The sequence below is a fragment of the Martes martes genome, assembly GCF_963455335.1.
Source record: "Martes martes genome assembly, chromosome: 6".
Lineage (NCBI taxonomy): Eukaryota > Metazoa > Chordata > Mammalia > Carnivora > Mustelidae > Martes > Martes martes.
Genome location: NC_137893.1, coordinates 50,456,188 through 50,473,043, shown reverse-complemented (window position 1 = coordinate 50,473,043; position 16,856 = coordinate 50,456,188). Strand labels below are relative to the sequence as shown.

At 38.9% G+C, this 16,856-nt stretch overlaps 1 pseudogene across 1 annotated transcript; it reads right to left on the bottom strand.

Moving 5' to 3' along the window:
• Nucleotides 1-382: 382 nt before the first annotated feature.
• LOC308344308 (prostaglandin E synthase 3-like) lies at nucleotides 383-15,141 on the bottom strand (annotated as a pseudogene). The gene is made up of 2 exons: nucleotides 15,006-15,141; nucleotides 383-867 (listed from the first exon to the last, which is right to left on the bottom strand). The product of its transcript is annotated as a prostaglandin E synthase 3-like (transcript).
• Nucleotides 15,142-16,856: the final 1,715 nt, after the last annotated feature.

Here is a 16,856-nt window from a genome sequence, read left to right as displayed (position 1 = left end):
TTAGTCATTTTGAGTCCATGTTCTAAAACCCAGAATTTAGTTATCTTTCTTCTAAGCCAAGAGCTTCCTGTCATGTCAGTATCTGTATTATGAAGTAAAGAAGACTGACATGAAATGCTTTTATTTATAACAATGGCTGTTATCAATTGCCTAGGACTTCAACAGTATCATGGAAGTCCAGGGAAAGTTCATGCATAAAGTTACTGTCTTAGCTGACTTAGAATTGCCCCATTCAATGATAGAGAGCAACCCTTGGTGAAGGCTTTTAAAAAAGATAGGTTGAAAAATGGGTTAACAGAGGCAAATACAGCACCTGCTTTTAGAGCTACGACTCAGGAATTCTCTCAATTATGAAATCTTGCAGAGAAGTGATTTTTCATTCTCAAAATCTGGAAATGACAACATTCCTTACTCCAGAGCTGGTATCATCACTGTCTTGTGAATCATCACCTGCTCCGGCTACTGATAAATCTACATCCTAATCACCACCCATGTTGTTCTTCATCTCAGAAAAGTGATAAAAATTCCATGTGTCTTCATCTGAATCATCTTCCCAGTCTTTCCAATGTTGAAGTCCATAATAAACCAATTAAGTTTTGCCTTTTCTTTTGTTAACCTTGGCTATGACTGACCAGATTCGCCTTTTGTAAACAATGTAAAATTGATCTATTCTTTTATGCTTGGAATCATTTGGACCAATCCAGTGAAAAAGATCAATTTAATGTAAATGTTTAAAGCTATCAATTCCTCTAAAACAACTGAATGTAAGGTTGGATTTTTTTAAATTTACATTAATATCTTTACTGTCTTCACAAAATTTAATGAAGATGTAGTCCCTTTAATTGTACCACTTTGAAGAAGCTGGCTCTATGGTGAAAGGGGTATAAGAGTATAGGTGAATGGGTGGGCGGGGGCCTCTCCAACTCTTCTTGCTTCCCTCAGGCTACAGCAGCAGGGGGCTTCCCCGAGTTCCCAGAATGCACCGAGGGGAGAGAACCAACTCTGGTCTTGGGAGAGGAGGAACGTCTCAGCATCACAGTTCTCTATAGAAGATTGTCCATGGAGGAAATAGAGGTTAACATGCCTTGTTAACATGCTTTCTGGTAAGTGGAAAGATACATTCTTTATTGTACCTTAACAAAATTGGGACTTTATAAATCAGTATTCCTTGAGGTTGTTTTTTGTGTTCTAGAACTTGAGGTCAACAGCATCAGGGTGAAGTGAGTCAGCTGGATGTGTGTTTTTCTCCAAACAAAGAACTGAAGGGGCTGATTATATGGATTTGGGGTTTGAGCAAAAGAGGGGAAAATGAGTTGACAATAGTGGCAAGGGTGTTATTTTAATTATGAGCTATAGAACTTACTCGGTAAGAAGGGAACTATCAAAGAAAACTTGCACCAGAGTTAAGCAGGCAAATGAAGACCCTTTGACTTGCTACAGGGGAGAGAGACTGAACTCTACTCCCCTGAATCAAAAGGTTGGAGGGAGGGTCTCCTGGGTGGCTCAGCTGGTTCAGTGTCTGCCTTTGGCTCAGGTCAGTCCTGGCATCAAGCCCCGCATGGGGCTCCCTGCTCAGCCTGGAGTCTGATTTTCCTTCTCCTTGTGCACCTTCCCCCCACTCATCTCTCACTCTCTGTAACGAATAAATTTTAAAAATCTTAAAAAAAAAAAAAAAAAAGGTGAGAGGGATAGTAAATGCTGGGATAAGCTAGTGAAAAAGTACTGGAGGTTGGTCAGTGGAATGTGCCCAGTACACTGAATCAATCCTGAGTTTGAAAATCTTTGTGATTAAGCCACCTGCATTTGCTAATAGGCACTTAGCAAGTTAGGCTTCTATTCTCCAATGGGAGACAGGGGTACTATCTTTCTTGATAGTTACACTTCAGAGATGACTCCCAGGTCCTTGAAAAAGACATTCCTGGGTTGTAAAACCGGTTAGAGGCTGGGAGAGGATTTATCTACATTTCAAAAGTGTAGAGAAAGAATTTGCAATTATGAGCATTTAAAGTAACCACTCTAAGAAAAGGGAGGTTAAAGGCCTATAGTCAGGAAGAGACCTGCCCAAAATTTAGTCAAGCTGAGGGGAATGTTAAGGCCATCTTGGTCAGTGAATAGAAAAGGTGATGAGAGACACAGAAATCACATCAGGATAAATGGATTATAGTTCCCAGTTTTGTCAAATAATTTTAAGTGGTAGCCTACATTGGGAGTTAGGAAATACAGGTCTTATACAGGTCTTAGAGAGTAGTGACTTTTTTTTTTTTTTTTTAATCCTGTGACAGTAATCTTTCCTGCTTTAGGAAGGAAAAAGTAGGTATATTAGAAATGAAAATGGGTTGCATGTAAGGCCATCTGATATTTGTTCTCAGAATTCCTACTGGTTCTTTACATACTGGAGTGTATCCTCTTAAGCAAGTAAGTTAACTTTGTAAATTGTGCTATAATCAGTAAACCTCAAGAAAAAAGGGAAGAAAATAATCATTTAGGGTACACACACCAAGTATCAATAGATGTTCGATATTTTCTCATGGATTATTTCATTTAATTTTCACAATTCTTAGAAGTAAGTAAGAATTAATCCATATTTATGGATGAAGAAACTAAACCTAATGCAGTTTTTGAAACTTGTTTAATATATTAATCCAGCTTTGTGTTCTTTGGTATTAATGAAGACGTCTTCATTGTCACTGTCACTATGGAATACGGAACTATAATTGTTAGACCGAATGCTCCCTATAAAAACAGCAGATCTCTCCAATATGAGGAATTTGAGAGGCAGGGAGGGGGGGTGTGGGGGGAAGGGAAGGAAAAAATGAAACAAGATGGGAGTGGGAGGGAGACAAACCATAAGAGACTCTTAATCTCAGGAAACAAACTGAAGGTTGCTGGAGGTAGGAAGGGAGGGATAGGGTGGTTGGGTTATGGACACTGGGGAGGGGATATGCTATGGTGAGTGCTGTGAAATATGTAAGGCTGATGATTCACAGACCTGTACCTCTTGGGCAAATAATACATTATATGTTAATAAAAACAAAACAAAGCAAAACAAAAAACAAAGCAAAACAACAACAACAACAAAAAACAGGAACAAAACAAAAAAACCCAGCAGATCAAACTTTGGTTATTGTCAACTTTCTTCTCTCTGGTGTGATCATTTCCATATTCCACTTTTCCAAATACTCATTTTCTTAGTATTTTACTCAAAGACAACCGCTGTGTAGATTATTTTTACTCCAGGGAGGGTCACTGCCAACAACTTGTACAGACATTGTTTTTTTATTACTAACAAAAGGAATAATGGTTTCCAGCTGTTAACCAAAGAATAAAGCAGTAAGCACCTAACTAATAAGTTTGCTAAAGTACTTTTTTACTTGAAGCTTCACATTTTAGTAAAATTATTGACTTTGATATGCAATTTACATCCTCTTGAGCCATTTTCCCACCCATCTCTAAACTTGATATATATAGGTTACTTTCATTTTAATACACACTCTAAATCTACTTGATAGATGTAGAGGAAAAAAACAGTCTGACCTTAAAGTAGTAATTCTTTAGAAGAAAACACTGTATTTCTCCATTTCAATTTTAGAGCAACTGTCAATTTAAAGTGTTCCATTGATTATATCATCTTACAGGATTTTGATGATGTTAGATTTGGAAATATAATAATTTCTATTTATTTTAACTGTACATCAGCTTTAAGGGTTTGTCTTCAAAATCAAATACATTCCAATTTAAATTGCTTTGTTTTCATTATAAGTACTATCTAAATACAATAGATCAGTCATGTTAAAAAAAATCAAACTAGTTGACTTTGGATGGCTACTGATTACCAGAGGATGAAATAATATAAATGGCATAGTTGGGCTCCAGAAAATTGCTAAAATAAAGGTAATTCATACTGAAACATCCAAAATTGCACTTATTAAATCATGTGCAAGCCCACTCAGTTTAAACTGATTTTGGATGTGGTTGTCAGTCCTCAACTTCTCTAGAAAAATGATCTGAATTGTATAGATCTATTTCATGCATTTAAGGAAAGAGTAAATAATACACTTACAGATCAACTGATGTCACCCCTTGATATCTATTCTGACTTTCTGCAGCAGAGAAAACTGTTTTCACCACATAGACCAGTAAGTAGATTGGTCATCAGGCTAGCATCTTATGGGGCTTCACCTCAACACGGACATTTACATACATTTCCGCCTCATTCCACTTAATTTTCTTTCTTTCTTTCTTTCTTTCAGAAAAGCAGGAGAGAAATGCTCTGGCAAATTGCAACTATCTATGAAGATTTCATGAGAATTTGAAATGATATTTGCCAAGTGCAAAGCACTAGATGAATACACAGAGCAACATGCAAAATTACCAAGAGGAGACTCAAAGAGGCTTTTATAACTTTATAGCTCTGTATTTACTTTGATTTTAACATCATTTCCAAAAGTAATTATTTTGCTTATGACTTTATTTAGAAGTAACACATGATAAATAGGAAATATAGATACCACATAGCACAGATAAAAGTGAAATTATGTACACTCGAAAAATCCCAATGGGAATGTTGGCTAATCTGGAACTATGGTTCCCAGAATCATCTTCCCTGTATAGTTCCAGCGTGGCATTGGTCACAATAGAAATTTGCGTAAGATTTGGACCAATGAATCAGCAGCCATCAACTCCCTAAAGTCATCAAACTCACCATAGTAGGAGGCAGAGAAAGACAGTTAGTGGAGGGGCCTCGGGGGTCCCAGTGTATCCTCACTCTGAATTTTTCTCTCCTTTTTGACCACTGACTTAGTGACTTATAATGACTTACAATCTTCCAGCTCCCCTTTGTAGATACATACTAATGTCTCATTCTGATAAATTCCTGAGTGCATAATACTCATAGTGGCTCTGTTTCCTTGATTAAAGCCTGACTAATCTACTGAGAATATTTTCATTAGTATTCACTTGTACATTTATTTTTTATTATTTTTCAATTAATTCAGTCAACATTTGATAGTCACTTTTAATTCTTTGTCCCTCCTTCCTTTCTCTATTTTCTTGCTTCCTTTTCTGTTTGTCTTATTTATTATTTATTTATTCAAGACAGAGCGAGCAAGAGAGAGCATGAGTGGGGAGGTGCAGAGGCAGAGGGAGAAAGAAGCGGGCTTCCCGCTGAGCAAGGAAACCGAAGTAAGGCTCAATCCCAGGATCCTGGGATCATGACCTGAGTGGAAGGCAGATGCTTAACCTACTGAGCCACCCAGACACCCCACCTGTTTGTCTTTATCAGAAAGTAAGCAGTATGAGAACGGAGACTTACACCTTGTTTCTCCAACATATCTTCTATACCTGCAACATATCACTATTGTTTCTTGTACAACAATAAGTTATTGTTATGTGACTTGAATAAATAGTATTAAAATTATGTGATTTAGTAATCAAATTCTTAAGACTGTTTTCCTAATGAACATTCTGATTAATTATTTGAATCTAAGTTCCCACCACCTTCATCAGTCTCCTTGCAGTTAACTGTAACCCAGTGTTGTGTGAACATAATACAATTTGCCTCCATTTACAGAAACGTTCATTGTCTTCTAAAAATAATCAATTACATGATTTTGTAAATAATGGTAAGTGTAAATATCATTTACAAAAGACTAAATTTAGATTAAGGAGTGACTATGGTTACAAATTATATTTGCTCTGTTTTCTTTGTAAAATATTTTTCTTAAAATCCTTACTCTTTAAATATTTTTCTTAAAATCCTTACTCTTTAAATAATATACAATTTCTAGTGACTAGAAATAGTATATTAACTGACTTAAAAAAAAACCTTTAAGTCAGGAAAAGCATTTAATCTGGATATTGCAGTTATTAAATGAAAAAGTTTGAAACACTGATTCTTTACATTTATTCTAGAATGTAATTTTGTTTATGTCCAAATGGTTCTGTTTTTAAAATAGGAATCTGTCATTTTTCAGAGGAGTTAACTATTTTCTTTTTTTTTTTTAATTAAATTTTTTATTTATTTTCAGCGTAACAGTATTCATTGTTTTTTCACCACACCCAGTGCTCCATGCAATCTGTGCCCTCCCTAATACCCACCACCTGGTTCCCCCACCCTCCCACCCCGCCCCTTCAAAACCCTCAGGTTGTTTTTCAGAGTCCATAGTCTCTCATGGTTCACCTCCCCTTCCACTTTCCCTCAACTCCCTTCTCCTCTCCATCTACCCTTGTCCTCTATATTATTTGTTATGCTCCACCAATAAGTGAAACCATATGATACTTGACTTTCTCTGTTTGACTTATTTCACTCAGCATAATCTCTTCCAGTCCTGTCCATGTTGCTACAAAAGTTGGGTATTCGTCCTTTCTGATGGAGGCATAATACTCCATAGTGTATATGGACCACATCTTCCTTATCCATTCATCCGTTGAAGGGCATCTTGGTTCTTTCCACAGTTTGGCGACCGTGGCCATTGCTGCTAAAAACATTGGGGTACAGATGGCCCTTCTTTTCACTACATCTGTATCTTTGGGGTAAACTATTTTCAAAAAAACACAGCCACAGTAGTGTTATCTTTTTTATTTGAGGCCAGGGATGTTGACAAGAATTAGTAAAAACACTAATGGAAATGGGCACAATGAAAAGCATCCTAAAATTACTGGGACACAGTAGTTTATCAGTTATCTTTGTTGATGGTTATTATGGTGAATCAGAGATTCCTAATCAAGATATTTTTTAAAATAATGTTAGAACTTGGATACAATTCCTAATTCTGAAGCTTGAGCAAAGAAGCTATATGACATTGGCTTGTTTGTTGGAAACCTCTCTTAGCTTGCTTTCTGATACATTTATCATATGTAATAATCACATCTATGCTTGCTGAGAAATTACAGATGTAAAAGATGCTGTAAGTAGTAGCAATATGAACGTTGATATAATTATTACTAACAATGATTTATCCTGTTGGCCCTGTTTTTCTTCACAGGTGTCAGCCCAATTCTGTTATTTACATTTGATAACTCTGTCATATGTGGCTCAGCTTCAGATTTTCTCTTGTTATTGCCCACATCTTTTGTTCAAATGAGAAATTTGTAAGAAAGAATTATCCAGTTGAATTAGTCATAAAATCATCATGGACCCATGACTTTAGGTACTAGCACTCACGGCTCTGCTTTATTGGGACCCAAAAAATTACCTTCACTTTCCAGAAGGACCACATGGCAAATGTGAGCATGTTTCAACTCTGCATTATAATAAATCTCTAAATATAGACCCTCTCCACCTAAAAGGAGTTCTGTGTTTTCCTTCCCTTCATCTTGAATTTAATTTCATGTGAGAATTCTATTGAGTTAAACTTGTACAAAATAATAATTCTTGTCCATGTATTTTTTTTTTTTACTACTCTTAATTTTGTTCTTTGCTCTGTAGCCCTTCCATTTATTAAAACTACAAAGCAAAACAAAACAAGGTTAACATGTTTTGCTCCAGGTGAAATAATGCACAAAGTATTTCAGTATTTGTTTCAAATTCTCAGCTCTGAGTTCCAAAATATACTCTTGCTCTTTATAACATAAACAATATCCTTGAAAACAGTTTGAGAGTGATGAGGATTTATGCAATCTAAAGTGTCAGAGAGTAGAGAACTTGCCACATGAAGTTGATGCTATGAATTCCAGAGGAAGACAAATGCAAGAGGTATTAGTGTGGATAATATCAGCTGCTGGAAAGAACAGATCCAAAGGGTATAAAGACCTAAACACAATAGAACGTATTTCTAACTCACCTAACCAACCAGTGCAGGTGTTCCTGGTTGATAGGAGGTCTTCTCCTCCTCCCTCTTGTGGCTCACTCATCCCCTCACACCTCCTTGCTATCTGAAACTCAGTGTCCAGCCAGCTGAAGGGGAAATTAAGTGGAGAGGAAAATCACCTGCTCTTAAAAAGCTTTGTTCCCACATCACTTGCACTCTTACTCTGTTTATAAGAACATCCGCTTCAAGAAACTAAGATGGGGTAATATAATCAGGTTCTTGAGTGGTATTATGTTTTTCTATGTTAGTAAATGAAATAATTAAATCATCACGTCAAGAGTTATCTTTCAATGTCTAATTGGCTCTTGGAGAAGGCTCCCTTATCACCACCTAGAATGCCTCCAAATCAGCAACTGAAAGGAATAGAAGACTCGTCTCCAAGTTAAGACACTTGATAATGCTGAGGTGACCTATCTCTTAGAGAAAAGTATTTTACTATCTTTTGTCAGTAAGCACCTGGTTCTGTCAATCTTTATCTTAAAGATTTTGGTAAGTACTTTTTTTTCCATTTGAACATAGTGCATGTTTATTATCTCTAGTGCATTAGACATACAAGCTTTTGACAATAAGTGATTTAAAAAAAAAAAAAACTGAGTCTAATCTTTGCTTCCCATCTAGTAGTAGTCACATATGAAATGGAAATGTGGCTGCATAAGTGTGTCTGAACCTTCAAATGTTTTATCCTTCAGCTCTATTCAGGAAAACAGGCAGTTAATTCCATGTTTCTGGTACTGTTAATTCCTTACTGAGTAATCTGATCTTTGAAAGCTAGAAACTGAGAATTAAGAATAAAAGTACACTTTAGTTGAGACTCTAAACCTTGCTTTAGGAATAATTCTAAAAATGTTCTCCAGGGGCACCTGGGTGGCTCAGTCAGTTAAGCATCTGCCTTCTGCTCAAGTCATGATCCCAGAGTCCTGGGATGGAGGCTCGAATTAGGCTCTCTGCTCAGCAGGGAGCCTGCTTCTCCCTCTCCCCACCCCCACTTCTCTCTCTCTCCCTTTCTGTCTCTCTCTCTCAAATAAATAAATAAAATCTTTTTTTTTAAAGATTTTATTTATTCATTTATTTGACAGACAGAGATCACAAGTAGGCAGAGAGGCAGGCAGAGAGAGAGGAGGAAGCAGGCTCCCTGCCGAGCAGAGAGGCCGATGTGGGGCTCGATCCCAGGACCCTGGGATCATGACCTGTACCGAAGGCAGAGGCTTTAACCCACTGAGCCACAGAGGTGCCCCTAAATAAATAAAATCTTAAAAAGAAAATTGTTCTCCAAAGATTCCTGTAGCTGGTTATTCAATCAAATACTACTCTAGTTATTTCTGTAAAGGGACTTTGCAGATTAAATTCAGATTATGAACCAACTGACCTTAAGAAAGAGAGTTTATCCTGGTAGACTTAATATAATCACACGGACCCTTAAAATTAGAAGAGGAAAATAGAAAAGTCAGTCAAAATATGTGGTGGAAGACAGCAGAGGAGAAATGAGACCAAAAGGGATGTCAGAGATAGTCAAAGCATGAGAAGAACTCAATCCACAATTGCTGTCTTTGAATATGGAGGAAGGGGGCTACAACCCAAGAAATGCAGGCAGCTTCTAGAAGACATGGGTGACTCCTAGTCAGCAGTGAGCAAAGAAGCGGGAACATCAGTTTGAGGGCCACAGAAAACTGAATTCTGGCGCATCCTGAACTAGCTTGGAAGTAAATTAAAATCCAAAGTCTCTAGAAAGCAATGCAGTCCTGCCAAGAATTTGGCTCTCTGAAACCAGAAGTAGAGAATGAGATGAACAATGTGCGTAGGCTTCTGATTTACAGAACTGTAACATAATAAGCAGCTCTCATGGTAAGTCTGTGCTGAATCTGTGGTAACTTGTTACATCAGCAACAGACAATACCTGCATTTATGGGCCAAGAAAACTGGTGTTTTTACATTAAGTAGCATAAACTAGTGGAGTGGAAGTGACCATTGGAGCTTCCTGAAGTTTTAAAAATCACTTCACCAAATGAAGTTTTTAAAATGTTCCCTAGAAAACATATACTGTATTATCAGAGCCCAGTAATACAGTTTTACAAGGATCTAGGACTTAGGGGAAATCAGGGCAAATATGTAACATTGTTTAAGTTTTAACCTTACGTTCAGAAATGTCATTACTTCACAGCGATAATCTAGCTGATTCCCAATCATCCTGGATCGTATTGCAGCTGTGTGTTTTCAGGCTTTGTAGACTAACAACTTTGGTACGTATTTTCACCCTCTCAAATTTCGATTCTTTTTTTTTATTTGCTACATGAAATCTTGACATCCCTTATGTTGAATTACCTTGACAAAACTGCTTCTAATTCTCAGTGATGATCCATTTGGAGACAACACTGCACTCGTATTTGAAAACACTTTCTGAAGAGACATCTGATATATACAAGTGCTTTAAAAATCAATGAACTTTTAGAAATGGTGACAAAATGATAAAGCAGCAAACTTCAAAATCTCGCTAAAGGTTTTCTTTTGTATCAACAGACATTTATTAGGAATCTACTGTGTGTCTAGGACTTAAAAAGCTTCTAGGATATAACCAAAAAACAAAATCAGGTTGGAGCCAGACAGATCTAGGTTTGAATCAATTATCTAACCACTGACTACATGTAACTTCAGGTAAGTCACCCAATGTCTGGGACTTCAGTGGTCTCACCTGTCAAATCAGAACAGCAATTAAATTTCTCCACAAACTATGCGGAGGGGAGTAAAACCAACCAGAGGAGCATGTCTAGTTGATCTTTATTGTAGGCTGAATATTAAGGCTCTAATCCCTGGAACCTGTAAATGTTATATTTAAGGAAAAAGATCTTTATAGCCCAAGTTACGATTCTTGAGATGGGAAAATTATTCTGGGTTATCTGCATGGGCCGAAAAATACTAGCTCTAGTGGTCATTAAAATAAAACAAAACAAAACAAGGCAGATGTTTTGACACAGAAGAGAAGAAGGCAGTGTGACTATGGAGGCTGATTAGAGGGATGTGGCCCATAAATCAGGGAACATCAGCTGCCACCAAAGGCTGAAGGAGGAAGGAATGCATTTTCCCCAGGAGCCTCCAAAAGGAGTGCAGCCCTGCTGATACCTTGATACCAACACAGTGAAACTGATCTTGGACTTCTGGTGTCTAGAACGGTAAAAGAATGCATTTCTGTTTTGTTTCTTGTTACCCAATTTGTTGTCATTTGTTATGGAAGCCACAGGGAGCTAACATAGTGCTCAATGAAAGTTAGTTTGCTTTCCCATCTTTAGCAAGTTTTTGTCCGTCTTGGTACTACCTCATTGGGACTTTCATTCCATCTTCATCATTGGAAATGAGACGTCATATCCATTGTAATAGAACTGTGGTATAACTCTTTCATCTAGTTATCATTTTACTCAATAAATGTATTTGGTTAAAGTTATTCCTACACATGTTTACTAACAACGAGGGTTAGCCATTCATTGTATTAGGGAATATAGAGGATGACAAGATAGACCAAGTCCCTCTCCTGAAAGACTCTGTACTCTGCTTTAGTAGTTCCATTTGTATAAGACAATTTGCACTAAATAGGTTAAAAATTTTCAGAAAATCAAAGGAAGGAAAGATCAATTCCTACTAGAGAATCAGAAAAGGCTTTATAGAGGAATTCACCTTTGATCTGTGTCTTCAAGACAGCTTATATTTTATACAGGCGCAGAGATGGTGCAGGAAAGAACAGTAAGCAATAGGGAAACTATGAGCGAGCTTAATCAATGGGACCATCAGATGCCCAGCACAATGTGGGAGGAAAAGCTATTTAACCAGAGGAATAGAGAGACATATTCATGGCATACAGTCTCTGGATGTTGTCCAATAACTTCATATATTTTGAAACCCAAGACCAGCCCCCCTTATTTTTAAATTGCATGATGTTTAATTTTTTTTAAACACTGGAAACTCTATCAGAGCTACAAAAGTCTTTTGGAGACTGTGATATGGGGGCCTAGCAGAAATGTCCTCAAGAAATTAGCTAGGTCATGTGAGACAATAACAAGAAAACTTACAAATAGTAGTCTGGATATTTCAAAATTTTTTTTAAGATTTTATTTATTTATATGACAGAGAGAGAGATCACAAGTAGGCAGAGAGGCAGGCGGGGAGGGGGGAGCAGGTTCCCTTCTAAGCAGAGACCCCCCCTCCTCCCCCATGCAGGGCTCGATCCCAGGACCCTGAGATCATGGCCTAAGCCAAAGGCAGAGGCTTAACCCACTAAGCCACTCAGGTGCCCCTACTTCAAGATTTTTTTTAACTATCAAATTCCTATGTGAATTTGATACTGAATGAAAGCAGAGGAGAATACCAAAGTGCTCCAGTTTATCTGCATACTTTTTTTTCCCATTGTGTTTTAATAATGAAGCCCCTATAACTTTAAAATGTTTACATTATTCTCTTCTTTTGAGGCAAATATGTGGAGCCCAAAGCAGTAAAGCCATGATACGATTTTAGTTTAAAAGTCTGCAAAAGAGGACAGCATTCAAACAGCTGAAAACGCAGCTGGCTGTTTTTAGTATGACGATTTGGTTTTCTCACACCTGAATGTTCTTTAAATCGATCTACTGCTGCTGTAGGTGTTTGGGACTAAACTGGAGGATCAATATTCATTATCGTCTGTGGAAACTGTCTCTTATTTTACCCTGATGTAGAATAGGTCAGGAGAGGAAAGGAAGAACAGCAAAACCATCCAGGCAGGGGAAGGGGAGAGAGATTGATGAGCCATGGAAGCAAGGAAGGGACATTAGACAGTTTGCTCCTGGAGCTCATGTAAACCAACAATGGAAGAAAAAAATGCAGAAGTGAGAAGATGGAGGAAGAACTATGGAGAAATCAAGTGACACTTACAAAGTTAAGTTTCACTACTAAGTTAGTTGGACAGGTAAGTTTCCTCTCCTTGATAAGTAAGGGAGATGAGCTCTCATATACTCAAGCATAGCTGGATATTCTGATATATATTTCTAACATGTTTCCTCTGCACATGCTGTAGACAACTAGCTGCAGAACCTGGTTGTACAACCGTAACTATTTTGAAGATAACTGATTAAATGAGTAGATAGCAGGTATAGATCACAGCTGTATAGGATTTTATGATTTTCATTCAGTACATCTAATCCCACTTGATTTTCCCAATGACTGAGTATAGCAGGCATCTGGTCCACTTTCTGGGCAAGGAAACCATAGATGGCAGCTTGCCAACGACACGTAACCTCTAATTTGTTGATCTAAAACTCCAACTTAGATCTGGGGTGTTTCCCATCAAACTGATAACTGACTGCTATCTACAAAAACTGATGCAGCAATAGTTTGATGAAAAACATTGATAAGTATCAGATAGTGATTAATAATAACTGTAAGTGTTTACCATGTTCTAGATAGTCTTCTATGTGCTTTATCCTACAACGACCCTATGAGGTAAGTGTTAATATTACCACCATTTTTTGATGGGCAAATTGATAAAGGAGGAGGTTACTGAGTACCTAAGGTCATACAGATAATGTGAACCCAGGAAGTTAAGCTTCAGATCTCATCTTCCTAACCAGTAGGTATATTACTTCAAAATCAGGTATGTAAGAAACAAAATTACTTTAGGTCTAGTTTCTACTCATAAACTAATAAACAGTCACTCCTAAAATGCCATGCTTCATTTAATTTGGGCATATTTACATTTTGCTCCACAACAACCCACGGCCAGAAATGTTCAGGCAAATTAGAACAGAAAGGTGATTTGAGTTACTGCAGACACCCAATTTAGATAATTAAGACTTTCCCATTACATTTTGCTTTGGATATGCAAGAACTGGCTTTTGCAGAATATATAGGTTACTTTGAAAAAACTTGGGAAATACTTCTTATAATCAAAAGCTAAAGTTTATGGGGAGAGATAAAAATGTTCCATCTATCTTGTCAGTATTTTCTTTATCATTTCTGGCATCTTATCTGTCTGGATTTCTGATGTAACAAGTGGATCTGTGGATAAATTTCAATCTTCTACTTCACTCACCTAGGATAAATTTTCCAATGTCAATCACTTACATTTCAATAGTAGAGAAGACTGCTACAATATATACATGTCATTTATTCCATAAGATTAAAAAAACAAAAACAAAACCTGGCTCCTTGATGTTGGGTGAGGCCATGAGGCTAGCCTGGCCAATGAGGTGTGAGCTTTCATCTTTCAGTGGTCAAGCAGGTCCCCTTGGGGAAACATAAAGAAAGGGAAGTAGAGAGAGAGTGACTGAACCTGGCTCTGCTCCATGTTAATGGAAAGTAAAAGTGGCTTGTAGGGAGAGGCTGGGTCCAAGATCCGACACAGGAAGACCCTGAACTCACCTCCTTCATGGATACACTGAATCTACACATACATATGGGCAGTTCTTTATACGTATAGAGTAATTGCTCCTGAAGAAGAACTGAGGGCTAACTAAACAGCTTCTGTACAACAAAGGGTAGAGGGAATACATACAGAAGTGCAGGAAAGATAGAGACATAGTGACCACAGGAACACCCCCCCCCCCCAGGTGTTGTGAACTGCAGTGGGGAGGGAGAGTACTGAAGGACCAGGTGCAGAGTGGTCCACCCTGAGGCACAGAGATAACGCTAGGGTTTAAAAGGGCAACTAGAATTTAAATGAACCAGGCCTTGAGTGTCTGCAAAATGGTGGGGGACTTGTTGAGTGTTCTCCAGTGTCAGAGGGGCTGGTGAGTGCCATTGTTTATGTTCCTTTTCCACTTTGACAGCACAGATGGAAGGAAGCAGGGTTCAGGCACCCTAGTCAGCCTGACACCAGCTCCAGCTGCCCTGGGGCACAGAAAAAAAAGCTATGATTTAAAAACAAACAGAAATGGCCCTAGAAGGGGCTGACAAGTGCCACTGTTTATGTTCACCCTCCACCCAGATAAGCATAGATGGGAGCCGGGTATGGGCACCCAGGCCAGTGGGTTGCCCCACCAAGCCCTGGACTCCTACCCCACACCTGCCATCCCCCAGAAAGGCTCCACCCAACTGCCTGTGCTCCAGTCCTCCCACCAAGGTGGCCCCAGTTCAGCAGCACACACCAGGACACCCTTGGATAGTGTTTACCACCACTCCAGCTGTCTCAAAGCACTGCAGGATACACCAGGCCCAGACCCACCACAGCTCCAGATGACTTACCAGAAGACCTCCTCTTTAAAGCACTCCAGGACCTCCCAACCTGTACCTGCTTCAGCTCCAGCTGTCCTGCTAGGGCACTGTCTGCAGGGAGTGTCCTGGAACCACCAGGTATATGCCTGGCTTCAGCTCTTGCCATCCTGCCAGGAAGCCCCCTGCACAGAGTGCACCAGGACAACCTTGCCTGTGCCCGATTCAGCTCCAGCAGTCCCACCCATGTGCCCTATGGGCAGAATTCCCTGAAACGCCCCCCACCCAGGCTGCACCCACTTCAGCTCCAGCTGTCCTGCAAGGGTGTCCCCTGTGAGGAATGCCCTAAAACCCCATGGCCTGAGCCCACTTCAGCCTCAGCCCTCCTGTCAGAGTGCCTTGTGTGTGGAGCACTCTGGGGAAGTCCTAGCCCATGCCCGACATTGGCACCAGCCATCCTGTCAGGAAGGCTCTGATGCAGAATACCTTGGCACTCCAAGCTGGCCAAAACTACCAGACAAATGCAATCTACGTAAGGGACATTCCCATAAAGCCAGTCCTTCAAGACTAGCAGAAGTAGCTGTTCTGTCTAATTCAGAGAAACAAACACAGAAAGTCAGACAAAATGAGAGCACAGAGAAATATGTTCCAAACTAAAGAAAAAGACAAAACTCCACAAAGAGAACAGATAAGCTTACTTAATAATAAGCTACTTAATAAAAAGTTCAAAGTAGTGAAAAGAAGGGCCATATGTACCCCAATGTTCATAGCAGCAATGGCCACAGTCGCCAAACTGTGGAAAGAGCCAAGATGCCCTTCGACAGCAAATGGATAAAGAAGACGTGGTCCATATATACTACGGAGTATTATGCCTCCATCAGAAAGGATGAATACCCAACTTTTGTATCAACATGGACAAGACTGGAGGAGATTATGCCGACTGAAATAAGTCAAGCAGAGAGAGTCAATTATCCTATGGCTTCACTTACTTGTGGAGCATAAGGAATAACGTGGAGGACATTAGGAGAAGGAAAGGAAAAGTGAATTGGGGGAAATCAGAGGAGGAGACAAAGAATGAGAGACTATGGACTCTGAGAAGCAAACTGGTTTTGGAGGGGAGGAGGGTGGGGGGGCTAGGTGAGCCTGGTGGTGGGTTTTAAGGAGGGCAGAGACTGCATGGAACACTGGGTGTGGTGCATAAACAACAAATCTTGGAACACTGAAAAAATAAAATTAAATTTAAAAAAAGTTCAAAGTAATGGTCATAAAGATGGGCTGGAAAGAAGAATTGATGAATTCTGTGATCATGACCCAGGCTGAAGGCAGACACTTAACTGACTGAGCCACCCAGCCATGCCCAAAGTATAATACTTTTAGAAAGGGTTTGAACTATATGTAGAAGAATGAAACTTGACCATTCTCTTACACCGTACACAAAGATAAACTCGAAATGGATAAAAGACCTCAACGTGAGACAGGAATCCATCAGAATCCTCGAGGAGAACATAGGGGGTAACCTCTTTGATATCAGCCACAGCAACTTCTTTCAAGATATGTCTCCAAAGGCAAAGGAAACAAAGGCAAAGATGAACTTTTGGGACTTCATCAAGATCAAAAGCTTCTGCATAGCAAAAGAAACAGTCATCAAAACAAAGAGGCAACCCATGGAATGGGAGAAGATATTTGCAAATGACAGTACAGATAAAAGGTTGATATCCAGGATCTATAAAGAACTCCTCAAACTCAACACACATAATACAGATAATCATATTAAAAAATGGGCAGAAGATATGAACAGACACTTCTCCAAGGAAGACATACAAATGGCTACCAGACACATGAAAAAATGTGCATCATCACTAGCCATCAGGGAGATTCAAATCA